General features: G+C 34.8%; 1 pseudogene; it reads left to right on the top strand.

Annotated features, from left to right (window-relative positions):
* LOC136383893 (titin-like) overlaps positions 1-21,287 on the top strand; it is an 82,252-nt pseudogene that overhangs the window by 49,266 nt on the left and 11,699 nt on the right.

Below are 21,287 nucleotides of genomic sequence, written 5' to 3' on the forward strand. Positions count from 1 at the left end.
AACCAAGTCTTCTTTAAATGTTTGATAGAATTCACTAGTATAGCCATCTGGCCCTGGATTTTTATTTTGGGGGAAGTTTTTAATAGTTGTTTTTATTTCCTCTCTGCTTGTGCATCTGTTTAGGCTTTCTGCTTCTTTCTGACTCAGTCTAGGAAGACTGTATTGTTCTAGGAATTTATCCATTTCTTCTAAGTTGTTAAATTTGGTGGCATATAGTTTTTCATAGTATTCTACAATAATTCTTTGCATATCTGTGATAACTGTAATGAAATCTCATCTTTCATTTTGGATTTTATTATGAATCTTCTCTCTTTTTTCCTTGGTGAGTCTTACCAAGTGTTTGTCACTTTTGTTGATCTTTTCAAAGAACCAGCTCCTTGTTTATAATTTTTTTCTATAGTTTTTTTGTTCTCTATTTCATTTATTTCTGCTCTGATTTTTATTATTTTCTTTCTTCGGCTGGTTTTAGGTCGTCTTTGTTTTTCTTTTTCTAATTCCTTAAGGTGTGAAGTTAAGTGGTTTACTTGGGCTCTCTTTTGTTTGTTCATATAGGCCTGTAGTGATATGAACTTCCCTCTTATTACTGCTTTTGCTGCATCCAAGAGATTCTGATATGTTGTATTGTCATTTTCATTTGTCTGTATGTACCTTTTGATCTCTGCACTTATTTCTTCTTTGACCCACTCATTTTTTAGAAGTATATTGTTTAGAATCCACATTTTTGTGGGTTTTTTTTCTCTTTTTTGCAGTTGAATTCTAGTTTCAAGGCTTTATGATCAGAAAATATGGTTGGTATAATTTCAGTCTTTCTGAATTTGTTGATATTATTTTTGTAGCCAGCATATGGTCAATTCTTGAGAATGTACCATGTACACTAGAGAAAAATGTATACTTTGGCACTTTGAGATGAAATGTCCTGGAGATTTCTATCATTTCCAATTCTTCTAGTGTTTTATTTAAGGCCAATATTTTTTTAGTAATTTTCTGTTTGGATGAACAATCTAGAGCCATCAGCGGTGTATTGAGGTCTCCAAGTATGATTTTGTTTTTAGGTCAGTCAGTAGCTGTCTTATATATTTTGGTGCTCCTTGGTTTGGTCCATATATATTAAGAAGTGTTATGTCTTCTTGATTCAATGTCCCCTTTATCATTATGAAATGACTGTTCTTGTCTCTGATTGCCTTTGCTGTCTTGTCAGCATTGTTAGATATGAGTATTGCTATGCCTGCTTTTTTTTGGATGTTATTTGCTTGGAGTATTGTTTTCTAACCTTTCACTTTGAATTGGTTTTTATCCTTGTAGCTTAGATGTGTTTCTTGTAGGCAGCATACAGTTGGATTTTCTTTTTTAATCCATTCTGCTACTCTGTGTCTTTTTATTGGTGAGTTCAATCCATTTATGTTTAGTGTAATTATTGATATTTTGAGGGTTTCCTATTGCCATTTTATATATTGCTTTCTGATAGTTTTTTATCTTGTTTGGTTCTTCTATTTTTCTATCATTTGTTTTTATTTGGTTGTAATCCATACTTCTATTCTCTGTTACTTATTTTTTCAAGCCATGTACTTCTGTGTTGGTTTTTTCAGGGGTGACTACCATTAAGTAATAAAAAGCATACATATCATGTTCATTGTAGTACATTATCTCATGAGTGCTTCTGCACTTTATTCTCCTTTGCTACTGTTAGTCTTTGTTCTCTCCCTCTTTTGTTTCTTTGTCACAGATTATCTTGTTTTTATTGTGATCTTGATGGAGCTTTTACTTGTAGTTTTATTTTGTTTTGTTCTTTGTGTCTGGTTGTAAATCTCTTTTAGTATTTCCTGAAGTGACAGTTTTCTGGTGATAAATTCCCTCATCTTTTCTGTATCTGTAAATGTTTTTTACTTCTCCTTTCTTTTTGAAGGATAGCTTTGATGGGTATAGTATTCTTGGCTGGAATTTTTTCTCTTTTAGAACTTTAAATATTGGGGTCCACTCTTTTCTAGCTTGTAAAGTTTCTACTGAGAAATCTGTTGATTTTCTAATGGGCCTGCTTCTATATGTTGTATTCTTCTTTTCCCTGGTTTCCCTGAGAATTTTTTCTTTGTCATTAGTTTGTGCCAATTTCATTATGCCTTGGAGTAGTTTTGTTAGGGTTAAGATAACTCAGTGTTCTGTTTGCTTCTTGAATTTGAGGCTTTAGTTCTTTCCATAGGCTTGGGAAGTTCTCGTTTATTATTTGTTTGAATATGCTCTCCATTCCATTCTCTCTCTTCTCCTTCTGATATACCCATTATTCTTATATTGCTCTTTCTGATGAAGTCAGACAATTCCTCTAGGGTTGTCTCATTTTTTTTAAATTTATGAGTCTCTCTCCTCTTCTCTCTGTAGTACCTCTAGTTGCCTGTCTTCTATGTTACTAATTCTCTCCTCTATCTGGCCTGTTCTATTGGCTAAGCTTGTTACCTTGTTTTTCAGTTCATGAATTTAGTTTTTTTTTTTTTTTATCTCCGTTTGATTCCTTTTTATAGTTTCAATTTCCTTGGTGAAGTATTTCTATTCATTGAATTGTTTTTTGAGCTCCCTAAATTGACTTTCTGTGCTTTCTCATATATCCCTGACTATATTTTGGACTTCAATTTTAAATTCTCTGTCATTTAACTCCAAGGTTTCTAAGCTATTAAAATTTTTTTCTATAGATTTTTAGTCATCTATCTGAGCTACATCACTGTCTTTTGTATCCATGATAATAATTTTTTTCTTTAATGGCATTTGAGAGTGGTATTGTTAGTAACACTAATAAGAGTTGATAAAAAATATTTTGAGAAAATGCAGTGAAAGACTAAAAATTCTATTGTGCTAAGTGGAACAAAATTATGTAGAATGAAGGGCCTGGGTTGGGGGGGGGGAGTTACAAAGAGGCAAAAAATAAGGCAAGAACCCACAAAATGCCACAAAGAAAAAATTTGGATCAAGAAAAAAATAATTTGTTTGTAAATGATGGTCAAATAAGAGAATTAGTGTAAGAGAAAAGAAAAAAGGAAAAAATACAGTGAAAAATAAAAATTCTATTGTATTAAGTGGCACAAAAACTATAGAATGGAGAGCTGGATTTGGGGAAAATGCTAAAGAGATAAAAAGTGAAGTAAAAAGCACACAAAGTGCCACAAAGAAAAAATTTGAATCCAGAATAAAATAATTTTTTTGTGGGTGAGATTCAATTGAGAGAAAAAGTGAAAGAGAAAAGAAGAAACAAAAAGAAAGAAATTGAGTTAAGTTTTTTGGAATGTAACACTCATAGAAGAAACAAAAAGAAGGGGAAATGTAATATCTATGGGTAATAATGTTCAAAATGAAAAGAAAAGAATAAAATGGAAAGAGGATAAAATGACCAAAGTGGAGGGGAAAAAAAGGTAAAAAATACAAGAAAAAGATGGAAAAAGTTATAAAGACAGTGGCTTTTTCCTGGTTTTGAGAAGTTATCTTCTTCTTTTTTCTTTCTTCTCTCTCTTTTTGACTGGTGGCACTGTACCCTAGGTTCTGCCCCTATGGCACTCCTAGGGAGAAATTTGCTATTGTGTCATTTTGTTTGATGTATGTGTATTTCAGATGCTCCTGGGATCATTTTTCTGCCTCTAGTTGTTGAATTTGTTGAAGTTTCAGGGAGAAGTATTGGGAGCACTCCTACAGTGCCATTTCTCTGACGTGACTCTGGTTGACTTTTTAAGATCCTTTCTAGATCTGTAATTCATCATTGAATATAAGAATACTGCTTAAGAATAAATGATATTATTCTTTTGCTACTAAGTATTTTTGGGTCAAATTAAGAGTTTTTTTATTAAAGGAAAAGTCTCATTAGTTTTCATGTAAAAACTACACTTTTAATTTAAAATGTAGACTTATATACTATAAAAATCATATTTATATTTCTTTTTACTCAAAATATTTATATTTTTTAGTAAATAGATAAATATATCTTATTGTCCCCAAACATTTTTCTTGGGTTAGAAAGGATCATCTTAGTATGTCTGTCTTACCTCCTTCTGTCTCTCTTAGCACAGAAATTTTCATTCTTTTCTTGGCCACCCAAAATAGTTCAGCTTTTTATGAACTGGCTCTTATTTACATGTCTTTTTTAAAAGAAATATAAACTATGAAGAAATAAAGTCCCTTATTACATTTTCCAGCTTTTGTTTAAATTAAATCTTTCAGAACAAACTTGCTACTTCCAGTTTAATTCAGGCTTTTTATTTACACTTTGCAGAATGATTGGCCTCCAAAAACTGCATTAAACAAACTAAAACAAGTTATCAGAATAAGAAAATCAAAAGAAAAAAATTTAGAAATGAGTTGTGGGGTCTTTTTATCTTTATTTTTGTTGTTGTTCAATTGTTTGTTATTTTGGCCACCAATCCAAGAAAGGACTGCTAAGTCCTAAATGGCCTTTGATAATTTTATATTTAAATTTTAATAGCTTGGTCACAGTCATAATGCCTATAGTATTATAGCAATATGCTTGCATTATAAATTAATATTTTTCAAGGATAGTATTCACCAATACCTTACATAATCCACCAGAAAACATTCAGCATTCATTTTATTGGTTTATTTTTATAATATACCTGTTAGTTTTTTCCTTTTCTTTTTTAAACATAATCATGATACATTATATAAGAGCAATTGAGAACCATGGTATTCTGAGCCAGGTTCTTGATAACTGGATTTTCTAGAGTAACTTAAGAGGAATTTGGATAAAATAACATGTTAGTAAATAAGATATATCTGTGGGTGGGTTGAAACCTGAGATAGAGACTTTTAAAAACAGTCGTAAGCCATGGTTCAAAATATATTTTCAAAATTTACATAGAACTGTCATTTCAAAAACTTTTTTCCCATTTAGTTACCATATATTTTAGTAGTTGTGTTCCTAGGACAGATCCTAATTATCTCCTTCCATCTGTCTATTTTTCCTTATTTTGTTTTCGGCCTGTCTCAATATCAATAACCATGCCTAACTTTTTATATGAAACTTTACTAATAACTCTTTCCTTTAAATCAGAATAATAAATGGTTCCTTTGGTAAAAACTTTTAAATTATTCTTAACTTTAAATGAATTTTTAAGCAAAGCAAAATCAATCTTGATAACAGGACATAGCAGTTTATGGAATTTTATTTTATTTTATTTTTTAAATTGAGTTTATTGGGGTGATATTGTTTAATAAAATTACATAGATTGGCTTTAGCTCAATGAGTTACTTCATCATGGTGGACACTAATCTTACAGAATTTTAGATGATGGAACTAGAAGAACCTCCAAATGTCTTATTGTTACTATCAGGATGGCTCTGTCCTGTAGCTTTATTTTCAGTTGTGCAAGCCACAATTATGGGACCTAGTAAGAGTCCTTATCAAGGTGGTGTGTTCTTTTTGAGAATTCATTTTTCTACAGACTACCTTTCAAATTGCCCAAGGTTACATTTACAATAAGAAATTATCATTCAAATATTAACATTAACAGCAGTGTTTGTCTTGATATTCTACTGTCACAGCACTCTCCTGATTTAACTATTTTTAAAGTTATTTTATCCCTTTGTTCAATGTTATATGACAGTTGTAATCCTAATACTGGATTTTCTCATCCTGAGCTGCAGACACATGGAGGGAAAGAAGAGTCAATACCTTTATTTGTATTTTTGAACAAAATTAAGGAATTATATAAATTATTTTGATCACAGGTTAAAGTAGTTTGCAAAATAATTTCAATTGTCAAAATAAGTGAAAAGAAAAGTTTTAGCTTGTTGCATGGCAAACATCTCACATTTAGAACATAAGGTTTACTTTAGGCATACCAAATGCAATCAGTTTTTGCTTCTTTTTATGATTTAGCTTTTCTGTGTTCTTTCTTTATATATAAAGACAGTGGCAGAATGGAGGCAAATATAATACACACACAAACACACTACACATACACAGAGGTATAAGCAGAAATTTGCTTAAGCATTTCAACATAAAACCCACCTAGTAATAACTAAGGGTATTTAGACAAGCCTAAAATTTCTTTAAAGATTTCAAACTATTAGTTAAAATTGTTTTCAAGCTCATATGTGCTATATAGGATTATAAAACATCTTGGAAAGCACTATTTCAAATTGTTTACATAAATGAATTAAATGTAGCTGTATATATATACATATATATATATATGATAGCTGTTTCAAATATTCTTAAACTGCACATTTTTTCAATAACTAGGTAGTCACACATTCAGAAGGAAAAGTTCATACACTCACTCTGAGAGATATAAAGTTAGAAGATGCTGGAGAAGTCTAACAGCAAAAGGTTTCAAAACTCAAGCCAACCTCTTTGTGACATGCAATTATAAAATCTTTTTTTATGTACAGTGGTATCTTGAGATACAAATTTAATCCATTCTGTAACTGAGCTCATAAGTCAGTGAACTTGTATATCAAACTGCAGATACTGGAGCTGTGTGCCAATGTGCCAACTAGCGGCAGCTTCCCAAATCACGACTCATATCTTGGAATTTCGCTCACATCTCATCTCAAACAGAAATACAACTGAGTCACAGCTCTTGTCTTAAAAAAATTGTATGTTGATCTGTTCATATCTCAAGGTACCACTGTATATTGGAACAATTTATACATAAAACCAACTTTCATTTATCTTTAGTCTTTATATGTTGAGTAGCATAGATAATTAAAATTCATCAATAACTCCAGTCTATTTTTACTCTTTGGCCTAACTCAATAGTTCACAGACTTTTCTTTTAAGTCAGAATTGACTAGCATAGGCTTTACTTCCTCTTTCTATCCCCACTGTTTTTATTGCATTCGATAAACACCTGGAGTAATAATTATTAAACTATATATATATCACTTTATTAACCAAGAGTTGACTATTATTTCCTTGATGTTTATATTTTTTATAAGTGCTTTTTATCTGTGTGTAAAAATAATGATAAAACATCATTATTAGGGGAAAACATTTGTTTGGAATCAAGTCTTAGAAATGAAACTTAAAAATAGAATAACCCTGAAGATATAAGAGGAAAGTTGAGAAGGTCCTGAAATTCTTCCAGAAGGAAAGGAGAGATGCCTTGGATAATTAGTATGATTCCTGCAGAACTCACAGTTGAATTTACTAAGCTTCTTGAGGACTAGATGGTCAAAGAAACAAGCCACTGCAGTATTGGAGTGTGAAGTATTCAGAGAAAATGCTAAGATGAAATGGTTCAAAAATGGTACATAAATTCTCAAAAGCAAGAAGCATAAAATTGTTGCTGACAGCAAGGTCAGAAAACTTATCATACATGGCTGTACCCCAGAATATATTAAAAGATATACTTGCAATGTGAAGGATTTTAAGACTTCCTGTAACCTGAATGTCATGTATAGGTATTATTCTTACACAAGACTTTTCATTTTTAACTCTTTGATAACAGAACAAAAAACAACAAAAAATAAAAACCCCACAACTTTTGCATGCCCTTCTTGAGCTAACAGCTTTTCTTGGCAACTTATAATATTGATACTGACATAATCTGATCCTTTCTGTGTTTAAAAAACATTCCTTTTGATATGTCTGGTCTGATAAAGGACGGATTGATTACTTTTCATCATGCTTCTCACTGAGTAGTGAGCAGATGTGCTCTTTGTCTACATGAGATAAACCTGTGGAAATATCCAGATGAGAACAAAAAGAATAAAAAAGACAATAAGGGAGCTATGATTTAAAAAAAGAAAAATAAAATAAAAGCAATTTCTACTTGGAAGGAAAATGAATCCTTGAATGTGGGCAACAACTAGAGAAGGAGCATGGAATTTCACTTTGACTAGGAGCATGCTAGAGGTCTGCTGTAATGTACAATAATAAAGCCCACTCACATGAGCTTTCTCTGAGAATAAGAATGGGTAAAAAGATGGAGAGAAGCCTGCATTCTTTTAGTGCTGTGAATGAAGAGACCTCCCATGGTTTTTAGCATTACTTCTTCCTCTGGTGAAAATAAACATCTTTGTACAAAATGCCACATGCTAGCTCAGTTTTCCATTCATTAACTTTCCAGTGATAACATTTTTCAGTGTATATTTTTGTGCAATACTTGCTGTTTGATTTAGTTGCTTCTCTTCTGTCAACAGCTACAAGATAGTGGCTTTGATTGTTCCTCCATGCATCTTGTACTGTTTTATTCTTTCCACTGCGTGGTGGTTCTCATTTAGCTTGTGGCAGAGTAGGTTCTTGGGTCTCCTCCTTCTGTTTGTCATCTATTTTGTCTCTAATCCATGAAGGCTAAGCTACAATGAGCTTACAGTATCTTCAAGCTTGTTTGCCAGTATGATATCTCAGGATACCATTTATCAAGAGGACTCAACAAAAGAAGGAAGGGCAAGAGGTCAGCTCTCCAATTCTATACATGTACTGACTTAATTCTGGAGATAATGAGATTTTTAAAAAATGACCCTACCAATCTTTGTCATGCTAATAGATTTTATGGCTGACATATATGTGCCATCTTTGAAGCTGAACATATGCAGTTTCTAGTGTCAATTCATGCCTTTCTGCAATAGACAAGACTGGTGATAGTGCTTCAAGCTGCATTATTATTGAATTCTAATTTCTCAAAGATTATGCTTGCTGCATTAAATATTTCTTTGCTACCTGTGCTACTTGTGTCTTCTTCAACAAGTATCAACTTAAAACACTTGAGAGTATCAGTGGGAATTATTCCTCCTGCTATAATTCAGAAGAACTGAGCTAATAATAATAGAGAGATGATAGATAGATAGATATAATTAATTGGACCTGTAATATACCACATTATTTTATGAAAACTACAGAGATATATAAAAAGTAAAGTATCATCCTGAAGAGCAGCTCAAAGTGATTTCACAATCAGTTGTAGCCTATTAAGATGGAAAAGACATTGAAATAACTCACTTTTTCTTAATATGTACCACAGTAATGTCAGAGTAATTTTCTAGAAGACATTTTGAATTCTGATGATCTTTGCAGCTCCTCATGTGGAATTCTTAAGATCACTCACTGGTCTTCAAGTTTAAAAAAATGGCTCAGTTTGAGTGTGAAATTTTTCAAGAAAATGAGAAGGTCTGTGATTATGTAGTTGCTATCTTATATTGTTACATAGTTTTATGTATACTTTTGGGTTAGCCAAAGTGGGCGGTGGGCATGGGTGTGTTAATTTTACCTATCTCTGATAATCATTTTGCTTTTAGCTTAAAGATTATTACTTTAGTATAAAATACACACTTGATTTGTATTCTCTTTTTAGTATTATCTATTTACTATTACTTGAAAAATACTGGACATACAATCAGGAGTTTTAGACATTTTAGTTTAAACCATATAAAATTGCTATTTTCTTAGGTTAAAAACAAATATTAGCAATTTTATATGTCTCAACTCAGTACTCCTGTTTGCCAATAATTATCATTGAAATCTGTTTATATGTCTGAAAAACAAAGGAGTTGTTCTACATGATGTATAAAGTCTCCTCTGGCTCTAAACTTACATGATTCCATTATTTTTAATAAATCACAGCAGCTCACTTACCAATAATTGAAGAAGTTTGTTCCTGCTTATTTTTAAAATTTATTTTACAATTATAATTGACCTACTTTTGGGAGTTGGGTTGTATTTATATTTACCACTTTGGTTCTTAACAATCTAAAGCCTTGTTGGTTGTTTTTAGAAAAACTCAAAATCATATTTTCTCTTGAGGACACATAAGTGAAGGACCACAAGAAATACTAATAAAGGTATTTATTTATCTAAAATACAGGTTCTGTGGTTCAAAGATAGTGCTGAAATTAAAAAGAGCAAAAATATGACATCCTATCTAAGGGAGCAGTGTGCATTAAACATCAACAAATATCTGTTGGATGATGAATCAGAATACTCCTGTGAAGTGATGACAGCGTACACTTCTGGCTTGCTGACAGTACTGGGTAAGGCTTTCTTTGCAGAAGTTTATGTTTTGGGAAAAAAATAAGAATTTCTATAGTAACTCAACGTTTCATTTTTTATTTATTTTTCTTCTTGAAGAAGAAGAAGCTATCTTTACCAAAAATCTTGCCAACATTGAAGTTAGTGAAACAAACACAATAAAACTGGTTTGTGAAGTCTCCAAGCCTAGAGAAGTGATCTGGTGCAAAGGGGATGAAGAGATCATTGAAACAGGAAGATATGAAATACTTCCTCATGGATGAAAGAGAATCTTGGTCATTCAGAATGACCAACTTGAGGATGTTCTCAAACTGATGGCAATGTCAAAGTACATGGTATGAAAGTTACTATGAATAGTATTTTATTTTTAGAAATTTATGCTTGTTTCATCTTGAAATTTTTTCTTTCCATAACATGCTGCTAAATTTATCTCAAAGCTTCAAAACCTTGAAGTACTTGAAGGAGAAAAGGCTGAATTTGTTTGCACTATATCAAAGGAAAGCTTTGAAGTCCAGTGGAAGAGAGATATAAGACATTGAATCTGGAGACAAATATTACATTATTGATGATGGCAAAAAGAGGATTCTAGTTGTGAAAGATGCCACATTACAAGATACGGGCACTCATGTAGTCATGGGGCTGCCAGAGCTGCAGCTCACTTGACAGTAATTGGTAAGTTTATTTTTGCTTCTACTGTTTACTCACATGTGTATCTTTGGTCCTTCTTCATACTGTAAAGTCTTGTTGATTGCTTTTAGAAAAACTCAAGATTGTAGTTCCTTTTAAGGACCCTGTGTGAAAGAACAGCAAGAAGTCATCTTCAACTGTGAAGTCAATACAGAAGTTGCAAAAGCCAAATGATTCAGAAGTGAAGAAGCCATATTTGATAGTTCAGAATACGTTATCCTCCAGAAAGACCTGGTCTACACCCTCAGAATTAGAGATGCACGGTTAGATGATCAAGCCAAGTATAATGTATCACTGACCAATCATAATGTTTGAGTGCAGCCAATCTAACAGTGGAAAGTAAGTCACTTACATGGCATTAGTAATTTTAAAAATTAATTTTTATTATGAAAGCAATTAAAATCAACATTATTATTCTTTACAACTGAGGAAGACCTCAGAATTGTTGAGCCTGTTAAAAATATTGAAACAATGGAAAAGATACCTCACATTCTGGTATAAGGTCAGTTGTCTCAATGTAACACTGAAGTGGACCAGAAATGGAGAAGTGACTTTTGACAACTGTGTTTTATACAGAATAGATAAATATAAGCACCAGTGGTTCTCAACCTGTGGGTCGCGACCCTGGTGGGGGTCGAACGACCAAATCATAGGGGTCGCCTAAGCCATCAGGAAATATGCTCTAAACATTAAAGACTAATCATCCCAGATGAGGGTGAATACATTATCACTGCTGGACAAGATAAATCTGTTGCTGAGCTTCTTATCATAGAAGCTCCTCCAGAATTTGTGGAACACTTAGAAGACCAGATAGTCACTGAGTTCGATAATGCTGTCTTTTCCTGCCAGCTCTCCAGAGAGAAAGCAAATGTAAAATAGTACAGAAATGGGAGAGAAATCAGAGAAGGCAAAAAGTAAGCAAAAACTTCTTAATCTCTATTTCTGTAGCTGTAGATAGTTTTGACAATATAAATGGTCATTGTGCAAACTAATCAGTCATTCAACCTCTTCTTTTAGATACAAATTTGAAAAAGATGGAAGTGTTCCTAGACTTGTTATAAAAGATTGCAGGCTGGATAATGAATGTGAATATTTTGTTGAGTAGAAGACAGGAAGTCATGAGCTAGACTTTTTGTGGAAGATATGTATTACATGAAAGGACCATTTTAATATTAGTATCAGGGTTTTTTTTGGTATTTTTTTGGTATTTTTCTGAAGTTGGAAACGAGGAGGCAGTTAGACAGACTACCGCATGCACCTGACTGGGATCCACTTGGCATGCCCACCAGGGGACGATGCTCTACCCCTCTAGGGTGTCGCTCTGTTGCATCCAGAGCCATTCTAGTGCCTGAGGCAGAGGCCACAGAGCCATCCTCAGTGCCCAGGTCAACTTTGCTCCAATGGTGCCTTGGCTGCGGGAGGGAAGAGAGAGACAGAGAGGAAGGAGAGGGGGAGGAGTGGAGAAGCATATGGGTGCTTCTCCTGTGTGCCCTGGCTGAAAATCAAACCTGGGACTCCTGCACACCAGGCTGATGCTCTACCACTGAGCCAACTGACCAGGGCGTAGTATCAGTTTTTAAAAGTTGTTCATCCGGAGATGACGTCAGAGTAATGGCGGGGAAGGAAGCAATACCGATAAATCTCCCCCAAAACTCAACAAGATCTTCAACCAGAAACAGAAAAACCTATACTTGGAGCCTCCAGATGCTTCGCAATACACCCAAAGGTATGGTCGAGTGAAAAATTGGCTAAATATATAACCAAACCCCGAAGGAAATAGGGAGTAAGAAATGCTCCGCCTTCCTCACTAACCTAAACAGGGCGGCTTTCTCTGGTAACTGTGAATATAGAAACTGAGGCGGGCAAAGGGGGTGAATAGATCCAGGCCGCGGCACAAACGGCCGAACCAGGCTGTGGCACGGAGATCCAAGCCAAGGAAAAACTGATCCTGTGGCAACCCGGGCAATACAAGCTAACACTCGTGCCAAACCCAAACAAAGAAAGACAAGCGGGGCAGCTATTTTACCCTGGTCGGTGCGCAGTTAGTGGGCGAGAGATTTCTTCCTAGGCCACGAGAGTGGGTGCCCGTGTTACCCCACGGAGAGGCAGGTTCAGAGGCCTTTCTGTAGGCCGATGGCAGAGTCTCTGGGCAGCCCCAGCGCCCTGGGAAAGCCACGCATGGGAGGGAGTGAGAACTAATTCCAACGGTGGAGATTTTCCATGCTGGAGGGGCTTTCACTCAGAGGGAAATGCGGCCGGCCTCATATCCTGGTTTGCGCGCGCAGATAGTGAATGAGAGATTCCTCCAAGTGCCTCGGCAGTGCATGCCCATGTTATCACACAGAGGGGCAGAGTCAGGGGCCTTTGTGTGGGCCAAAGCAGAATCTTGGGCCACCCCAGCGCCTTGCAAAAGCAGCGCATGGGGACGGAGCGAGACTCAATTCCAACGCTGCAACTTTTCCCTGCGGTTGGGGGTTTCACTCAGAGCGTGAGACTGCTGGCCAGATATCCTGGTCTGCGCATGCAGCCAGTGAGTGAGAGTTTCCTCCAAGTGCCCCGGAAGTGGGCACCCGCCTGTGTTACCGGACAGAGTGGCAGACAGAGCCAGAGGTCTTTGAGTGGGCGGAAAGCCCGCCTGATTATGCTAGCAGCTCTGACTGACTGAGCCTTACCCAGAACCCTGTGCTGAGTGGGAATAGAGTGGGGAGTTGCCAGCTCTTTGAGCCTCTTACTATCCAGGCAGAGGCAGCAGCAACCCCATAGCTGGATTATCAGGCTACTAATTGAGGAAGGAAAGTCTAGGAGAAAGGCTCCAGGAACACGGACTCTCTCACTGTCGGAGCCTATCAATGCTAATGAGCCTCGACTGCCAATGAGACTAAAGCACAATACATGACATTGCCATAGAGACTTATCAACTGCAAACCTCTACCTGAGCGTGCCAAAGGGGCAGAACCCGGGGTACAGAGTCACCGACCAGGAAGAGGGAGAGAAAAGAAAAAGCAAGAAGATAACCTCTCAAAATCAAGAATAATCTGCAGACTTTATAACCTATCCCATTTTATTATATTTGTTCGTTTGTTTCTCTTATCTTCATTCTTGATACTTTATTTCATCCTCCAATTTGTCCGATTAACTCTCTGCCGGTCTTACTCTCTCCTCTCCTTGAACTACACTACCCATAAGTGTTACATCTCCCATTATCTTTTCTCTTCTCTTCCTTTCTCTCTATGAGGGTTGCACTCCAAAACCCTTAACTCTCTCTCTCTCTCTCTCTCTCTCCTTTCTTTTTTCTTCTTTTAGTGGTTCCCTCTTTTTTCTCTCTCTCTCTCTTTCTTTTCTCCCTCTATATTAGTTTCTTCCTTTCTCCTTTACATCTCCTCTCATTCAAACCTCCATAACAAACAAATTATCTTATCTGGGACTCAAACTTATGTTTGTGGCATTTTGGGGGGTTTTTACTTCACCTTTTTAACTCACTAGCAGTGCTCCCATCCCTGGCTCTCCATTTTATCTAGTTCTTGTTCCACTAAATACAATAGTAATTTTTTAATTTGTCCCCCCATTTTTCCATTTTCCTCTTATTCCTCTCATCATAACTCTTAGACAAACAACACCTAAAAGCAAATCATTTTATTCTTGACCCAAATTTTTTCCTTATTTGTTTTTTGTGGGTCCATACGCTCTTTTTTTATTTTTTTTATTTTTTTTTCGTTTTTATTTTTTTTTCCTTTTTTTTTTTGCCCCTTTATTACTTTTCCCCAATTCAGGCCCTCCATCACAGGCATTGTTTGTTATAATTCACAGTTCACCACAAGATTTTCTCAAGAAAGAGGGGAGAGGAGAGGAGAGGAAAAAAGGAGGGGGGGAATAATTTCCTTTTAAAAAAATTTATTTTATTTTATTTTTCTTTATTTCATTATTAATTTTTTTTAAAAAAACAACTCTTTTCGATTTTTTATTTTTTTATTATTTTTTTAACTTTTTATTCTTTATTAAATCTCATTAATACTATCAACAAAACCACCCTCAGATGCCATTAAGGAAGAGAAAATAGAATATCATGGATACAAAAGAAAGAGAGGTAACACAGCTAGATGAGGAAAAATCTATGGAGAAAAAATTTAATATATTGGAAACCTTGGAGCTAAATGACAGAGAATTCAAGATAGAAATTCTAAAAATCCTCCAAGATATACAAGAAAACACAGAAAGGCAATTTAGGGAGCTCAGAAAACAACTCAATGAACACAAAGAATATATGTCCAAGGAAATTGAAACTATAAAAACAAATCAAACAGACATGAAAAACTCAATTCACGAGCTGAAAAACGAAGTAACAAGCTTAGCTAATAGAACAAGGCAGATAGAAGAGAGGATTAGTGAAATAGAAGACAAGCAACTTGAGGCAGAACAGAGAGAAGAAGAAAGAGACTCAAAAATTAAAAAAAATGAGATAGTCCTACAAGAATTATCTGACTCCATCAAAAAGAATAACATAAGAATAATAGGTATATCAGAGGGAGAAGAGAGAGAAAATGGAATGGAGAACATACTCAAACAAATAATAAGAACTTCCCAAGCCTGTGGAAAGAACTAAAGCCTCAAGTTCAAGAAGCAAACAGAACTCCGAGTTTTCTTAACCCCAACAAACCTACTCCAAGGCATATCATAATGAAATTGACACAAACCAACAGCAAAGAAAAAATTCTCAAGGCAGCCAGGGAAAAGAAGAATACAACAAATAAAGGAAGGCCCATTAGATTATCATCAGATTTCTCAGCAGAAACTCTACAAGCTAGAAGAGAGTGGACCCCAATATTTAAAGTCCTGAAAGAGAGGAACTTTCAGCCACGAATACTATACCCATCAAAGCTATCCTTCAAATATGAAGGAGAAATAAAAACATTCACAGATACAGAAAAGATGAGGGAATTTATCATCAGAAAACCCCCACTCCAGGAATTACTAAAGGGGGTTCTACAATCAGATACAAAGAACAAAAAAAAAAAACAGAGCCACAAGTAAAAGCTCCAAGAAGAACACAATAAAACCAAATTTAAACTGTGACAACAACAAAAAGAAAGAGGGGGAGAAGATGGAGATTAACAGTAGCAAAGGACGATGGAGTGCAAAAGTACTCACAAAATAGTTCGCTACAATGAACAGGGTAGGGACCCTTTTTATTATTCAAAGGTAACCACCATTGAAAAAACCACCACAGAAGCACATGAGATAAAAAAATAGCAACAGAGGAAAGATGTATGGAATACAACCAAATAAAAACAAAAGATAGAAAAACGAAAGAGAAGGATCAAACAAGACACAAAAGTAACAGAAAGCAAGATATAAAATGGCAATAGGGAACTCACAAGTATCAATAATTACACTAAATGTAAACGGATTAAACTCACCAATAAAAAGGCACAGAGTAGCAGAATGAACTAAAAAAGAAAATCCAACTGTATGCTGCCTACAGGAAACTCATCTAAGTAACAAGGATAAAAACAAATTCAAAGTGAAAGGCTGGAAAACAATACTCCAAGCAAATAACATCCAAAAAAAAGCAGGTGTACAAATACTCATATTGGATAATGCTGACTACAAGACAGGAAAAGTACTCAGAGACAAAAATGGCCATTTCATAATGGCTAAGGGGACACTGAATCAAGAAGACATAACAATTCTTAATATATATGCACCAAACCAAGGAGCACCAAAATATATAAGACAGCTACTTATTGATCTTAAAACAAAAACTGACAAAAACACAATCATACTTGGAGACCTCAATACACCGCTGACGGCTCTAGATCGGTCATCCAAACAGAGAATCAACAAAGACATAGTGGCCTTAAACAAAACACTAGAGCACCTGGATATGATAGACATCTACAGGACATTTCATCCCAAAGTGACTGAGTATACATTTTTCTCCAGTGTACATGGATCATTCTCAAGAATTGACCATATGTTGGGCCACAAAAAAACATCAGCAAATTCAGAAAAATTGAAGTTGTACCAAGCATATTTTCTGATCATAGAGCCTTGAAACTAGAATTCAACTGCAAAAAAGAGGAAAAAAATCCCACAAAAATGTGGAAACTAAACAACATACTTTTAAAAAATGAATGGGTCAAAGAAGAAATAAGTGCAGAGATCAAAAGATATATACAGACTAATGAAAATGACAATACGACATATCAGAATCTCTGGGATGCAGCAAAAGCTGTATTAAGAGGGAAGTTCATATCACTTCAGGCATATATGAACAAACAAGAGAGAGCCCAAGTGAACCACTTAACTTCCCACCTTAAGGAACTAGAAAAAGAAGAACAAAGACAACCCAAAACCAGCCGAAGAAAGGAGATAATAAAAATCAGAGCAGAAATAAATGAATTAGAGAACAGAAAAACTATAGAAAAATTAATAGAACAAGGAGCTGGTTCTTTGAAAAGATCAACAAAATTGACAAACCCTTGGCAAGACTTACCAAGGAAAAAAGAGAAAGAACTCATATAAACAAAATCCAAAATGAAAGAGGAGAAATCACCACGGACACTGTAGATATACAAAAAATTATTTTTATATACAAAAAAGTATTCTACTATGAAAAACTTTATGCCACTAAATTCAACAACCTAGAAGAAATGGATAAATTCCTAGAACAATACAACCTTCCTAGACTGAGTCAAGAAGAAGCAGAAAGCCTAAACAGACCTATCAGTAGAGAAGAAATAGAAAAAACCATTAAAAACCTCCCCAAAAATAAAAGTTCAGGCCCTGACGGCTATACAAGCGAATTTTATCAAACATTCAAAGAAGACTTGGTTCCTATTCTACTCAAAATCTACCAAAAAATTGAAGAAGAAGCAATACTTCCAAACACATTTTATGAGGCCAACATAACCCTCATACCAAAACCAGGCAAGGATGGCACAAAAAAAGTAAACTACAGACCAATATCTCTAATGAATACAGATGCTAAAATACTAAACAAAATACTAGCAAATCGAATACAACAACATATTAAAAAAATAATACATCATGATCAAGTGGGATTCATCCCAGAATCTCAAGGATGGTTCAACATACGTAAAACGGTTAACGTAATACACCATATCAACAAAACAAAGAACAAAAACCACATGATCATATCAATAGACGCAGAAAAGGCTTTCGATAAAATACAACACAATTTTATGTTTAAGACTCTCAACAAAATGGGTATAGATGGAAAATATCTCAACATGATAAAGGCCATATATGATAAACCATCAGCTAACATCATATTAAATGGCACTAAACTGAAGGCTTTCCCCCTTAAATCAGAAACAAGACAGGGTTCTCCACTCTCTCCACTCTTATTTAATGTGGTACTAGAGGTTCTAGCCAGAGCAATCAGACAAGACAAAGAAATAAAATGCATACATATCGGAAAAGAAGAAGTAAAGGTATCACTTTTTGCAGATGATATGATCCTATACATCGAAAACCCCAAAGAATCCACAAAAAGACTACTAGAAACTAGAAACCAATACAGTAAGGTCTCAGGATACAAAATTAACATACAGAAGTCAATAGCCTTTCTATATGCCAACAATGAAACAACTGAGAAGGAACTCAAAAGAATAATCCCCTTCACGATTGCAACAAAAAAAATAAAATACTTAGGAATAAACATAACAAAGAATGTAAAGGACTTATATAATGAAAACTATAAACCATTGTTAAGGGAAATCGAAAAAGATATAATGAGATGGAAGAATATACCTTGTTCTTGGCTAGGAAGAATAAATATAATCAAGATGGCTATATTACCCAAAGCAATATACAAATTTAATGCAATTCCCATCAAACTTCCAATGACGTTTTTTAAAGAAATAGAGCAAAAAATCATCAGATTTATATGGAACTATAAAAAACCCCAAATAGCCAAAGCAATCCTAAAGAAAAAGAATGAAGCTGGGGGCATTACAATACCTGACTTCAAACTCTATTATAGGGCCACGACAATCAAAACAGCATGGTATTGGCAGAAAAATAGACACTCAGACCAATGGAACAGAATAGAAAGTCCAGAAATAAAACCACATATATATAGTCAAATAATTTTTGATAAAGGGGCCAACAACACACAATGGAGAAAAGAAAGCCTCTTCAATAAATGGTGCTGGGAAAACTGGAAAGCCACATGCAAAAGAATGAAACTGGACTACAGTCTCTCCCCCTGTACAAAAATTAACTCAAAATGGATCAAAGTTCTAAACATAAGACCTGAAACAATTAAGTACATAGAAGAAGACATAGGTACTCAACTCATGGACCTGGGTTTTAAAGAGCATTTTATGAATTTGAGTCCAATGGCAAGAGAAGTGAAGGCAAAAATTAATGAATGGGACTACATCAGACTAAGAAGTTTTTGCTCAGCAAGAGAAACTGATAATAAAATGAACAGAAAGCCAACTAAATGGGAAATGATATTTTCAAACAACAGCTCAGATAAGGGCCTAATATCCAAAATATACAAAGAACTCATAAAACTCAACAACAAACAAACAAACAATCCAATAAAAAAATGGGAAGAGGATATGAATAGACACTTCTCCCAGGAAGAAATAGAAATGGCCAACAGATATATGAAAAGATGCTCATCTTCTTTAGCTATTAGAGAAATGCAAATCAAAACGGCAATGAGATACCACCTCACATCTGTTCGATTAGCTGTTATTAGCAAGACAGGTAATAGCAAATGTTGGAGAGGCTGTGGAGAAAAAGGAACCCTCATACACTGTTGGTGGGAATGTAAAGTAGTACAACCATTATGGAAGAAAGTATGGTGGTTCCTCAAAAAACTGAAAATAGAACTACCTTATGACCCAGCAATCCCTCTACTGGGTATATATCCCAAAAACTCAGAAACATTGATAGGTAAGGACACATGCAGCCCCATGTTTATTGCAGCATTGTTCACAGTGGCCAGGACATGGAAACAACCAAAACTCCCATCAATAGATGACTGGATAAAGAAGATGTGGCACATATACACTATGGAATACTACTCAGCCATAAGAAATGATGACATCGGAACATTTACAGCAAAATGGTGGGATCTTGATAACATGATACGAAGCGAAATATGTAAATCAGAAAAAACCAGGAACTGTATTATTCCATACGTAGGTGGGACATAATAGTGAAACTAAGAGACATTGATAAGATTGTTGTGGGTATGGGGGCGAGGGGGGAATGGGAGAGGGAAAGGGGGTGGGGAGGGGCACAAAGAAAACAAGATAGAAGGTGACAGAGGACAATCTGACTTTGGGTGATGGGTATGCAACATAATTGAACGAGAAGATAACCTGGACTTGTTATCTTTGAATATATATATCCTGATTTATTGATGTCACCCCATTAAAAAAATAAAATTATTAAAAAAAAAAAGTTGTTCATCCAAATACAAACATATTTGTATATGTTTCACATTTTCTTTTTTAGAAATCCTTGTTGAGATCATCAGGCTTCCCCAAGATATTCTCAAAGCCCCAGTACTGATGTCATCTTTCTGACCAAGCTCAACAAAGATAAGGTGGATGTTCAATGGCTGAGAAATAACATGATTATTGTCCAGGATGACAAACACTAGTTGATGAGTGAAGGAAAGATACAGAGGCTACAGATCTGTGATATTAGGGCCTGTGACCAGGGTGGGTACAGATTTATTGCCAAAGACAAAGAAGCCAGAGCTAAGCTTGAACTGACATGTAAGTCCCTTTTTTATTTTCAGATATCCTCAATATCACAGATACTATGTAAGTTTTAGATTTTTACTTTCCAAACCACTGTGGGACCTCTTAGATGTGTTTTTATCTTGAACCTAAGCTTTCAAGACATCCTTATAGGTTGTTGTCATGAAAAAATCCATAAATGTACCTCTGTACATAAGAAAAAGTTTGACTGGTTTGTTTTGAACTATGTGTGAGATGCCCACTTTATTTTTTTAAAATATATTATAAGCTGTATTTAGTCTTCTGTTATTATTTTTACCAAAGAATAGAGATTTTATGGTTTTATATCATCATTAATTCTCTATTCTTGAGTCTGATATTTTGCAATATGAGAACACTAAACTCAGTATTATCTGTTTTAAAGTTACTATGGTATTCTTCTAAGGTTACATAACCAATATTTGCTAAGAAATGCACAGTAAAGAAGCTATGGTATAGCCAAACTACAGTAAATAACTCAAATGCATTCACATGTTATTTTTCTCACTAGCTGAACCTAAAATCAAGACAGCTGATCAAGACCTTGTGGTTGATGTTGGCCAGCCTCTGACAATGGTGGTGCCCTATGATGCCTACCCCAAAGCAGAAGCTGAGTGGTTTAGAGATAATGAAGCTCTGTCCTCAAAAACTGTTGATACTACAGCTAAACAAACTTCTTACAGAATTTTAGGAGCCCAAAAGGGAGACAAAGGAAGGTATAAAATTGTGCTTTAGAACAAACATGGAAAAGCAGAAGTGTTCATCAATTTACAAGTTATTGGTAAGTCCTTGAGTCACTTGGCCTTAACTGGCAAAGTATGACTAAAAAAAGCATGGTAACACACTAAAAATTTTTTTTTTAATATTTGAAT

The sequence above is a fragment of the Saccopteryx leptura genome, chromosome 12 (genome assembly GCF_036850995.1).
Source record: "Saccopteryx leptura isolate mSacLep1 chromosome 12, mSacLep1_pri_phased_curated, whole genome shotgun sequence".
In the NCBI taxonomy this organism is placed as follows: Eukaryota; Metazoa; Chordata; class Mammalia; order Chiroptera; family Emballonuridae; genus Saccopteryx; species Saccopteryx leptura.